The 13,169-nt window shown below is 43.9% G+C and overlaps 1 pseudogene; it reads left to right on the top strand.

Annotated features, from left to right (window-relative positions):
• The first annotated feature begins 1,788 nt into the window (after positions 1–1,788).
• Positions 1,789–13,169, top strand: part of LOC146200493 (4-vinylphenol methyltransferase 2-like) — a 93,054-nt pseudogene continuing 81,673 nt past the window's right edge.

Below are 13,169 nucleotides of genomic sequence, written 5' to 3'. Positions count from 1 at the left end.
TCTCAATACTTTTCCTTTATTTATGATTACCGAGCAGCCTACATGAGCTAGTGAAATTTTTCTTTCTTTTTACGTGCAAAATGCGGTCCGCGCATTCGCAGTCAGCGAAGTTCGCATGGCTCATGAACATTATCGCTGTACGCTCGTGTACGCCTGTACGATTCAGAAATCGCCCATGTAATAAGACATCGACATGAAAGATCGCGTGCCTTCTTTCTAGCCAACTGGCGAAAATTCTTGGCGCCCTTACAGCAGAAATAATGTAGCCGCGAGCCCTTGTAATCTTTATCTGTTGCCTCTGGCAGCCGCTGGCATGTGGGCTCATCAGTCTGCGTGTACCGCACAGGAAGAAAAAAAATTGTGTTCTTCGTTTATTTACGATGAGTACCGCCGAGTTCCGGCTTTATTATTTTCGTGGTCGTGCAAGGCGCGCCAAGATTTATCTCGATTAATTCCAGTCAATCGCGTCTGTTTCCGCATTGTTCCATGTTGTTCTGGTCAGCTTTAGCGCCTTTAGCTAGATGATTTTTCGCTGACTTTTAATTGAGCGCTGACAACTGCAATGGGGTATTCGTATTTCGACGACGGACGTGCACTCTTGCTGTTATCGCCACCGCCGAATTGGCTAATTATTTTGAGGGCGCAAGTCAGCACAATAAAGCGTTCTTTCAGTGCCGCGCTAGATTCTTTGTTGGTTGCCTACAGTGTTGTCGCTACCATGTGACACTATCTCTTCGGAACACAACTACGTGACAAGAACTTCTTTCGGAAATGAGCTAAATCTATCTAGACAAAAAGTCAGCCAAGCGCGAAAGTTTTACTATGGAAAAATTTTTAGCGCTATTCCACCTGTTCGATGAACCGTTTTATCTGTAATAGCGACTCAACGCCACGATATAATGAGAAATGATAAAAGGATTCAGTTGATATATGTGTGTAAATTTTAGATTTGGCTGTTTTCTATTCTGAACTATGAATTTGACAAATATTTCTTAAAAACCTTATTTCTTGGCATGTTTTCAGGCGTTATATATACAAATATTGCCTAAAATTAATTAAGGTGCGAATACAACAAAAACAAATCTGGGGGCCTCAATGCTGGTGAACCGAATGTCGAATAATAGCTTTTTATTTAAAGACACAAGGCTGGTTTCAATATTTGCGTCGTTGATTTTTCGCTCTTTAGCGATTATGAACACAAGCTTGAAATCGCTATTTTAAACCGCTGCGGTTTCTATGTTTAGTAGTGAAAACGTAAATTTGTCTAGAATAAAGGAAAGGCACAATATCACGCTTCTGGATGGGCACCTCATCATGCCATAAAGGAACGGAGGAAGGAAGGATTTCAAAAACAATAGAGGGGAAGAGGTGCCGTAATGGAGGTCCGGGAAATAGCGGCAGCCTGCTAAATTTAGCGGCCGCTGTCCGAACACTATGGCTGGCCAACCAAGTCTGACGACTGCTCGCGCCCCTCTTATGGAGTTGGCACCATCCTAATCGGCATTCGTATGGAGGCTCCCAGTTCGAATGCGTGTGCTTCAGTGAAGATGTGATGTCAGTGCAACTTAAAAAGCTCCGCCGTGGTGGCGCAGTATAATTACAGACGGACGGACTTACAGAACGGCTGAGCATCGCAGACAGGGTCTCCATGTGCATCGACGCGAAACACAAGACCTGGGACGCCGTCTTGTCTTGATTTTCGCGTATAACACGGCCATCCAGGAGACAACCAGAGCGTCCCCCTTCAAGCTTGTGTAAGGCAGGGAGCCGACGACAACGCTCGACGCAATGCTGCCGCACGTGAGAGACGGATACAACTTCGACGTCGCCGCCGCCTACCTGCAGCATGCAGAAGAAGCCCGGCGATTTGCGTGGTTCCGCATTAAAGATCTGCAACCCACCGACGCCCGACGATACAACTTGCGACGGCTCGATGCAAAGTACAAACCAGGAGACCAAATCCGGGTTTGCACGCCGATACGCTGTCTAGGACTAAGTGAAAAGCTCTTGTGGCGGTATTTCGGCCCATAAAAGGTTCTTTGACGCATCCGGCAGCTTGACTACGAGGTCATCCCCGACGTCTCAGCCACATCCCAACAGCGACGAGCACGCCCAGAAATAATCGATGTTGTGCGCCTCAAATATCATCACACGCGCTAAAGTTATTTTATTATCTAGTATTTTGTTTGCCTTAGTGCGTTTAGTTTGTTAGCATCTACTCGATGCCTTTTAAGGGGGAGTAATGCCGCAAACCATTTACCTCTTTATTTGTTCTTTTTGCGACAGCCGCCGGCATGCGGTCTTATTACCCTGATTCTGGCACGCAGATCAATTCTGTAATATTTGTATGTTCATGCTCGTTCTCACGAGACTCGGCGTTATCAGTTTCTTTGTCACGCTGGATACGTCGGGACGTGTCTCGAAGATTTCGACAACTCGCGTGTGTTTCTGCAATGTTGCAGGATGTGCTAGTCACCCTTGGCGTTTTTATCAAGATGTTTCTTCGCCATATTTGAATTCAGCGTTGACGGAAGTGGTGAGCACTCTGTTCGACGACCAGCGAGTAAGTTTGCTGCTATCGTCGCTTCCGAGTTGTTGAGTTATTTTGAGGGCGCAAGTCAGCCCAATGAAGAGTTATTTCATGGATGCTACGCCTGCGTGCTTTTTCGTGATCGCGGCATTGTCCCCGCTAGGTGACAATAGGACTGGGGCAACACATGAGCCCCTTCTCTGCACATAGTCACAGATGGCAGAAGCAGATGAGCCAGTTTCTTCTTAAACACTTGAAAGGTTTGAAGGTTGATGATCCCTTTGCTACCAAGGATTCTTTAGAAGTGATAACCTTTTTAAAAGATCCAACTAATATTGGGTACCTTTGGAAGCCCTTCGTCTGCCGCTGCACGCACACTTACGCCGCCTAGTGCCACCGCTGTCTTCCCTGTTGCAGCGCAAGCCACATATGCGTTTAGATCAGAACTTAGTGGATGGAGTGTTTCTTGAAGAAGGAATATACTAACTGGCATCACTAACTAGTCATATATTTTGTGTTTTATCTTCGAAGAATGTAAGCATCGCGTAATGTTGGAACCGATTTTCTTCCATGGGATGTTATTGTTTTACTCTGAATATGGCGCCTGGGCTTGCGCCTAACTGATATACGCTACTTGCTTCTAGCACGGATGGTAGGGACGTCGAGGGGCTTCAAGGTCGCTTGTAGTCGGCCTTCTGCTTCCCCGATGCAAGCATTCTGATCTCCAAATAAGCATTAAAAGACTAGCAGACATGCTACAGTATATTACTTCAAGCCTGAGTTCAAAATTATTACCCGAAATGCACTTTCTACTCCGCAATTACTAAGTAAAACTCCTGTGCATTCCTGATGATTACGTAAGGGTTATGGACATGTTTTATTTGTCGCGCACTAGTCACGTCGCCTGAGGAAAAGAATGAACGGAGGGATGTGACGTCAGCCACTTCTGGCCCATTCCTGGCACAGGAGGCTCCTTACGCGTACCACGCCAAATTTTCTAACATCTTGACGCCATTCTTCGACCTGCTACGTTCGTTCGAGTGGAAGTATCCGGCCAGTGACCCCCGGCAACAATTCCTGGACATCGGGTGCGGAACGGGGGACGTCACTCGAGAGCACATTCTGCTTAGGTAACATGCGGTTGCTAAAAGGGAAGCTGCACCGGTTTTAGAATTTAATGCGCTTCAGAGGGTCGAATCTGCAGGGTTTGTATGTTAAGTATACGAAATATTTTGGCTTTAGCGTTTGAAATAGTGACGTAATCATCGATTAAAGTTGCTACCCCGTTCAGGCTTCTCCGCACTGCACAGCGCTGGAGGGGGGATGTCATTAGCAGACGACAGGAGTAAGACAGGCGGTAGTGACGTCAAGGACGGCGTCTACCTCTCTTCCGCTTTTATTGTCCGAGCAGGCCGTGCATCGCCTGTCGCTTGCAGGCTACGCAGTGCAACCTTTTTCTTGTCTCGCGCTTGTTTTCTTCTTGCGAACGTTACCGCAAGCTTTTTCAGTGCATCTTGCACCGTTCTTCACGAAAAGAACTACCATGCCGTGGTTCTGCGCAGCCTATGGCTGCACGAACACTGGCGACCGAGAGGATGTCACGCTTCATAAATTCCCAAAGGAGCGCAAGCTATCGGCGCTTTGGGGTGCCGCGGTCAAGAGGAAGGATTTCAAGCCTACAAAATCGTCGGTGATCTGCTCAGATCATTTTCGCGACAGTGACTATCACCAAAGCTTGTCGTTGATGCGATCTGTAAGCATCCAAGAATGTAAGATTGTTTATCTAGATACCTACACTGTAAAAACAAAAACACCTTTTTGGGCATTTGTCTGAATCCAAACACCCTTACACCCTGAGTCTAGGGTGTTCGTGCCATTGGAAATCACCTTTTGCATGCCAAAGGGGTGCTTTGGTTGGAGAATATGCCTTAGGGTGTTACGGGCAAGCAATATCACCTAACATGCTGGGGGTATATGGCTGCGTAACTTCGTAGCCATTTATACACAAGCGGCGCTGCTAATATAACCCAACACCTAAATAAAGCACCAAAAGTAACGCTAAAATTAAAATTACACACGAGTGCTTTCTAAAAATGAAACGGAAACTGAAAGAAAATTTCACCGCCAGGAGGCCGCCGGTAGCTATACGAACGCTCTTTTCAAATTTCACAATATGGCCGTTAGCATTGTGGGGTGCGTTTCGACCACGTTTCGGCGAATGCTGAATGTGCTCCTTCGATTGTGTACCCTTGTGAAATGTGTTGCATTTCCCATGCATATGTGTTACAGAAGTGTGTACGCTTGTGAAGTGCCTTCTACATGTGGTGTTTAACGCAAACGGGCATTTATCGTGTCGGCAAGTGTCCGGGCTTCTTTTTGCTTTGCTCAGGCCGAAGGACTGCTGCACCGCTTTATGTTTGAGATGTTCGAAAGAAGAAGGCATGGACGATTTTTTTTTCTGCGTGACTAAGAGGTATATGCGCCGACTGCATTGCACTCGCGCTGAAATCGCACTGGATGGTTCGGTGCCGGTGATACGAAGGCGGACAGCGTACTTTGCGGCTGACGCAATCGTCTGTAAAGGTAAGCCTATTCTCACGCATATTGCGCTTTGTGGGAACAGCGTCCTACCGGATTGCTGCATTCTGTGTCTTTTTGTGCCGGAACGCTCCAGAATTGAAATGAAAACGTGAGACACGCGCTTGTTTTCACCTGGCTGCCAAAATGACATCGCACATGTGGTAGATGTCGCGGCGAGTTACGCAGATTTCGCGCAAGAACATCAGTCTCAACTTTCTTGAACAGAAATAATGTATGTGCTACGTTTCCTTGCATTTTGTACGCGCAGGAGGTTCACGAAACGATTTTCGTTTCTTGACTGTTTCATACTTGCGCTCAGTTCGTAACGACTCGGTTTTGTTCTACCGTTTCCGTTCGTGCGGCAAGGTCATGTTGGCGTACTACCTTAATTCTCCTAGCACTCTCGACTCCCCCCTCCCCCCTCTTCCCTTATCTCTTACACTTTGCGCTCGCTCTCCTGAAACCTCTTTCATGCTTCGTCGTCATCTTTCACTCGGAGCGCTGCGACCCCTTTTTTTTTATTTACTCTGAGCATAGGCGCGCACCGTCCTGCTGCTCGGGGAGCGTCCTCCCGCAGCCCTTCTGTTTAAACTTTTTGTTCGAGGAGGCTATGTTCGTTCTGGGCGGCCGTTCAGCGCGGCACGCCTCTGCGCTCGTGCTCTCGGCATCGAAGTGCGCTGGTCGGCCGGCCTGGTTGCATAATAGTTTATTCCAAACTGCGTAAACTATATGCCGCTAAATCAGCCTATGTTAACTTCCCCGCGTCTGGATTTGCCTTTTTTAATCACAATGGGAGCATTTTTCATTTTAAGGGGACCATATTTTGCGGTTGCATGGAGTGTAAAGTTGCATTTTTATTATGCTGCTTTTGTTATGGCGTTTACTTTCGCTCTCGAAGAATCATTTAGGTACGTATTTTATTTTCAGCAAGACTTCAATTAAGGCACTTGTACACGTGCTAAGTCTGCTGATGTGGTTCAAACCATCCAGTTTTCATTATTTTTGTGGTCACATTTCAACATAACTGTTTGACCGCATTACTTGATTTTTGTAGTGTCTTTAGACTAGAATAAATGGATATTCGATGCTGATGCCTCAGCATTCAAGTAGAGGTCGACAGCTTAAATTATGTGGCCAAATATTGTACCGGATGTTGCTATTACAGAGTTTGATTCTGACCAGATGTTTACTTTTTTTTTGTCTTTTGCTTAAATGTACATATGAAGCGGTTATCATAGCCATAGTCGCATATGTTTACCTTCTTTGCTCATCACAGTGCGCATATTGCAGGCAAATTTGTGACTTACTGTTATTAAAAAAATTGTAATGTATGTGTTGAAAGCAGTTTACTGATTTAAAGGGCCCAGAAAACAATTTGACTTTCATATGCTAACGCTGCATGTCTGTAGATTGTCTCTAAGAATTGAAGCCTACTTTTTAAAGCTGAGCGGGGACCCTTAGTTTAGAGATATATTACATATTTTATTGCCATTCAGCCGTGTGCCAAGTTGAGGGAAGGAGGATCATAATTTTTGCTTTGTTATTTTTTATATTAGACTTTCCTTGCAGTTTGGCGATGAGTGGCAAAATACTGATGGTTTTTTCAGTTTTCTAACCTTAGTAAATATTTGTATTTGCTGTTTGCTAATGCCAGTTTTTTTTTTTCAGATATGTACAAAGGCATCAATTGCCTTAGCTTGCGTACAATGATTTTTAATATTCAGTTACTTGAAACATTGAGTAAAATGAATTCTTTATGGCTACCATTCACACAAACTTGCAGTTCTTACATGACGTCAACATGCTGATCAAGAAGGACGGCAAAGAGGCAGTTGAAATTGGCCTTAACAAGACACTTGTCTTGGTTTTGAAGGACACCATTCGTGCAAGAAAAAAGGACATTGCCCGGGTGCTCGAAGTATGTTCTGAGGGAATACGTCAAAGGAGAAAGAAGCGTAGGTATTAAGCTGTTTCCTTCTGTTTGCTGCATGTGCCATCTAATTGGCAGTTTTTCGCTAAATGCCTACATTTTTGCCATTTTGCATTGCCTTATAGATATACTAAAAACATGGCTGAGCATCAGAAAGAATAATAAAACCATAACTAGCCTGTGCATTTCTTCATATGTAACAATTTTCGCATTAGCTAAATTTAAATTACCTATTGTTCTTCTCCATTGTAATGGTGCAGCCTTTTCGAATCTGTTCAACTAGCAGCAGAAAATTATGTGATACCTGATTCAAATCTTCACAAGCTTTGCTAATTTTTGCTGTCAGATGTTTGGCTTTCAGTTTGCGTGCCTCTACATGTTTTCAATTTTGTTTATTTGCCTTCCTAAATTAGACAATAAATTATCGCCTCAATACTCGGCTGTCTCTTTTTACCTGCAAGGAGGTACACCATCGTTGTGTTGCTTATTTCTATTGTAGATGTACAGACAGTATGCATTCTGCAACTCTTGGCAAACATTGGGAACCAGCCGGGAGCTCTGGATGTTGTTTGTATCATGTGTAAGTTTTCTCTTTCTCATTTGAATATTAAGGAAGCCTACTTGAAACTGACATTATTAGCGAATTTTCTTTGTTTCTAAAATGGTTTACAGTCTAACTTGTAATATGTATTAGTGATTCATAATTCAAATAGAAATACTACACAAGTTTTCATCACAACTGTGAATTCTTTGCTGTGAAAGGATTATTTGCACTGTAAGCACAATCAAAAGCACTTTTAAGAGACTCCTGCCATCACATGCTTACCACGTCGTATTGCATACAAGAGTCACATGATGAAGCACTGGTAATGTCAAGATTGGTGCAGTGTGCCATTTGACTAAGCACTCTGCTGCAGTGGACCAGCAGTGCTTTATCAGATGGCTCTTGCAGGCAGCTTGGTGGGGTTTAGCATTTGCTGGAAAGGGATCTCTCAACCTGCTCATGCATGCTAGTACCTAACATGTTCCTAATGTCTGGAATATATAATCTGAGACTGCTTCAAAAGAAATATTTGCCACATTGTCTTATCCTACAGGCTTCTGAAGGTGGGTAATGCAGTTTAATAGTTGTTCTAAAAAAATGCTGTAATTTGCTAGCCAAGTTTGAAATGATGTAATAATTTTAATTCTTCTGAGATTAGGTTTACCACGTTGGTTGGGAGAAAATACTGCTGTGTTCCAAGGTTCATGCTGTATAAATATAATGCCTTCAACTACAGATGCTAAAATTTCATGCATAACCATGTGGCACTGTCACAGACATTCTCATTTATAGTAAACATTCTCAATAAATCCAAATTGTTATTTTTGCATTTCAAGTTAGTCAACATATTTTTAGTATTCGAACCTTTAGTATTTCAAAGTGCTCAGACTGCCTGCCGCTATAACGATTACAACTTCTTGAACACTTGAGCTTCCTGCCGCCTCTTGAGGCTCACCACTGATGTTCTGGATGTCTATGCATACAATGTGCTATGAGTGGAAAATGTTTTAACATACCATGCTTCAGTGCTGACATTTTTTAGAGCTTCTGCTAATGGGTTGTTTGATAATGCTCTGCTGTTGCACATGTAATTGTCGCTCAACTCAAAGCTCCAGGACACACTTTCAATGAATAATGTGTGATGAAGATTCACAACTGCCACATAGAGCAGCGAGAACACTTTTTCCTTGTTACTAAACCTTAAATGTAAACACTTCAGGAAGCATTGCGATGCCCTAGGGCTTGGCTGATTCATACTTAGCACAAGAAGACGTGCAAAAGTTCAGAAATGCATTATGTGGTATGTATTACATGCACTTTGATTTTTTTAGTAGTGCCCATCACTAAGTATGCTCTTTCCGCGTTTTTTTTTTGTTTGGTTCTGCAGTATCTACTTGGCCAGTGCAGGGTATGTTGTAGGCCTTGTGTGAAGCCTTCAATTGAGCCAGCTGTTAATATTTTAGTAGTAAACACCGTGCTCCAGTGCTGTTTATTCTTTATTTACATTTTTAACTATCATAATAAGCATTCCAGTTCATGTGAAATGAAAAGTTCGTGGGGCAGCATAGAAGTTCTCTAATCCGGGTGCTTTTGATGAGTGTAGCCATTTTTGTTTGATAAAATAGCTTGCATAATCTAAAATTACCATGCAACAGCATGCTGCATGAATAAAAATGGGTTGACCTTATGTGCTCTCATTTATGACTTGATCAGACTGCTGGCTTTGTGCCTCCTGAACTAACTATAACAGTATACTCTGCATTGTTAATTGTGAGATAACCACCAGTGGTTTCCGATAGGGCCCTTTTCCAGCACACTGCTGTACACTAAAGGGGCATTGGCGTATTCTAAATATAGAGTGGAAAATATGTTGAATTTGGTTTTTGCCAGGTGCAGTGCATATTTATACAGCTGCTCTGTTATGCACTTCTTTCACAATTTTATCAAGGAACAGGAAGAAAAGCCTGCCACGCCGTGCATCGGATATACTGGGAGCAGCATCAAAGAAGCTGAAGAGCATTTCTCCTTCATTCAGCAGCGGAAGCTTCTTCGAGTCATCGACTCTACTTAGGGTATTGTTCCAATAATGGGTCGATTTTGGCTGTTCAATCTGACATATGACAAGGGGTCCGACAATTTGTGCTGCTTTATAGAGCACCCCTTTTTGGGCGTCTGCGTGTCGAAGCCAAGATGCGCTGCACGACGCTTTATTTCATCGCTTAAGGCCGAATTTTATGCAAGCGCACGCGTTGACACTGACAAAGCATAGGATTAATATTGTGTACTGCGATTATTGTTGCATACGACTAAAAGTTTTGTTGTTGTTTTTTAAGAAATGTCACCATGCTGTAGTGTTCATTGTTCGGTTCTGTTTTTGAAAAAAAATTGTATACTTTGTTGTCTGCATTTGTTGGAACTGTTTTGCTTCTTTCATTTTTTTAGGTATTTACGTACATACCATGTATGTTTTTGCCCGTCTCCTAGGCTCTCGGTGGAGAGTGGCAGTATTGTTAAATAAATGAGGTTCCATAGCGCGCATCAATGAAGAAACAGAACACAAGTGCCCCCCTGCCCCCCCCCCTCCCTCCACCAGCACCCGAGCACCCACTAGCCCAAACCCTGACCCTTCTATGCCGAATAAAAGACTTCCAGTTTCCTTCTGTGTGACATTTTTTTTTGTAACATGCTCTGTGAATGTGAAAAAAAACAATCATACTGGCATGGGCCATTCGAGATGTCAAAATAATGGCATGCAGCATCTCTTTACATGCTCATTTGGCATTACAGGTGGTTAAAAGGAATACCATTAAGCTTGATTGCAAATGTGCACATAGGAAAAGCATTAGGGAACGTGTAGTGGCAAAAGTAACTCCTAATTAGGGAATGCAATATATGGACGTTATCGGCACTGATTTTTATCAAGGGGTGTAAGGGTGCAATGCCACTGCTTCCACCCTGCAATAGGGTGTAAAGGTGATGAAAACACCCCAGTGCATTGGCCCCATAGAAGGGTGTTATGACCAACCGAAGCACCATCTTTGAGGGTGTACTGGCACTCTGAAGCCACTTTTTTTCAAGGGTGCATGGGTGTTAGTTATAGACATGCGAAAACACCTAATAAGGTGTTTTTGTTTTTACAGTGTAGGAAAAATCTGTGAAGCGCATGTGCCTTTGGTTGTCTTCTGCGAGTATTTAATCTGCGTTCTTCGAATAAACGTTCAGTTGATAGTAGCGCCTGTCCTTGTCCTTACTCTCTCGTTGTTCTCCGTCGCAGCGCTCGTAATTTGCGATATTTTGGGATACCGATCAAATCTGCGGGATTGAGAACCGGTGCTGTGCCTTCTGCCTTCGCACACAAGAGCACCTCTCCGCCGCCAAGAGCTGCTTTCGCAAAAAGAAGAAAACTCGAGGTAAGAAGCCCAATACATCATATTGCTCTTCTGTTCTGTCTATGTGTTTGTTCTGTGGGGCAGATGGGTGGTCGGGCAGATGAAGGCACAGGTGAAAGTAAAACTATTCAGCATTGGCGCCCGCTGACGCGGCTGGAAAACTGTGAGAAGTAATGTCAGAGAGTAGGACTTTTTTTTTTTTTTAAGAGGAGGGAGTTGGTAATGAGTGGGATGTGAGGAGCGCCATAACTTCTCCACGCGCTCATGCATAGCCAGGAACCCCAACGCCGCACCAGTGCACGAAGTGCGCGCCGTGCTTCGTAACTTGAACCGGGAGAACGCGAACGACCACGCTAGCCGCGCGTCGGACTGGGGCGCGTTATATATATCTCTAAAAGTGATCCTGTATTCTGTTTCTCTCTCCACTCGTCCATGGCACTTAGTTTGTTTGTGCAATCGGGGCTTGTAGTGACTCGTATTTCCCGCTCCACTGGCTTGCTCGGCCGTCAGTTGAGTGCCACCAGGCTTGCCGGATTTCAGTGCACTAATGTTTCACTTTTTTTTCTTTTTGAAATTGAGTTGGCTGTCATAGGGCTAACTACATGCATCATTTTTTTTTTACCTGCGCCTTCACCTGCCCGACACTCATTCGCCTCACGATGCATTTGGTGGCATGCTCGGCGTACACACGGGAGCACGCCTATCTATATGCGCTGGAGAGGCATTGACGGTGTGCTCCGGGATGATTAGAATGAAGGCTAGTGTATATACTATATGGGAGACTCGCCGTTCGTGGCTTTTTTGTTTCATATGCACGCTGCAGCGCTTGAGCGCAAGAATTTGTTGTGAAAACCATTATGTGCTTCAAATTTCAGTCGCGCGACAGCCAGCCAGCCTGCCTAATTCATGAAAGTGCAGTGCCGGCTGGCACGCTTATGTTCTGATTTATTTATTTATTTATTTATTTATTTATTTATTTATTTATTTATTTATTTATTTATTTATTTATTATACTGAGTTCTTGTTTCCAAGATCTTGGCAGGGTGGATAGAGAAGTAAAAAAAAAATAAAAAAGCAGCGGTATTTAACTGTAGGTGCATGAGGTCACTCGCTATGTGCAAATGCAATCATCAGATGAAATGTGACACAACACAAAAGGACAACCATGAGAGAATACAGAAATACAGTAAGGTGTCACAGTAAAAATATCAGGCAAGAGCTGTTGAAATTTAGTACAGTGAACTTAATTTCTAAACGATTGCAGCAGGTGTGCTCAGCCAATGGCCACAACGCTGCAGTGTGTAAGCATACTGGCTAATCATGATTAGGCTATCGGTGCGTTGCGGAAAGAGTCATCACATTGCTGAATCGACGAATGGAACGGCAGCCCTTATTCGCTCAAGAAAAATTTTTTTCAGGAAAACGAGCAGTTTTGGACCTCTATACATTTTGCACTTGGCGATCCGATTCTGTTCGCACATGCCAAGCATGAACTTTTTTAAATGGAAGTCAGAAACCTATGTCATAATAGAGAACGCACATCCTAAACTCGCCTCTGCTTTGTTAAATTATGTTTCTTATGTCATGTTTATATCTTATGGCCATTTTCGTATTTTCAGGTCCTTGGAGAGCTCCTGGGAAATTCAACTATCCTAATTAAGAAAACAAATCGGGGCCGCATGATGTCTGTGGTCGAAGTCGCGATGTTAAGCGCAGCTAAATGAAGTGTGCTAAACTCGCGGCATGGCAGTGCGGGACTGCCCATAGCTGTCCTAGCGTTTTGGTATTTTTACCGGTGTTCTAAATGGGATTACGCGCGCGCAGCAAGGCAGAGGCCTGGCTTCTCGTCGATATCGCGCTCCCGCCTTAATTTGCTAAATCCCGCCAGAATAAAATGAATACGTACTCGAGGTTGCGGGAGCTGAGAGCATGACTTTTGCTGCTCTTGCTGACATATAAATGACTAAATTCAAGCAACAAAACTGGGGCGATGGCTCGTCTGGATGAGTTCATTTGTTTACAATCGTCACATCAAGCGCATTGACGTGACACTGCTTCGTTCGAGTCTGGCAGAAGATTTAGGGCACGAGTAACGCAGATATGTTCAATTGAGAGCGGATCACAGGCGCCTACAGCAGTGCAGCGCAGCGGTACGTACCAGTGTGAATTTCCCATGCGGGAAAAGGTTAGCGCCGT

Source organism: Amblyomma maculatum, chromosome 2 (genome assembly GCF_055883805.1).
Source record: "Amblyomma maculatum isolate TAMU_Amacu chromosome 2, ASM5588380v1, whole genome shotgun sequence".
Classification (NCBI taxonomy): domain Eukaryota; kingdom Metazoa; phylum Arthropoda; class Arachnida; order Ixodida; family Ixodidae; genus Amblyomma; species Amblyomma maculatum.
This window is presented reverse-complemented; position numbering and strand designations above follow the sequence as displayed.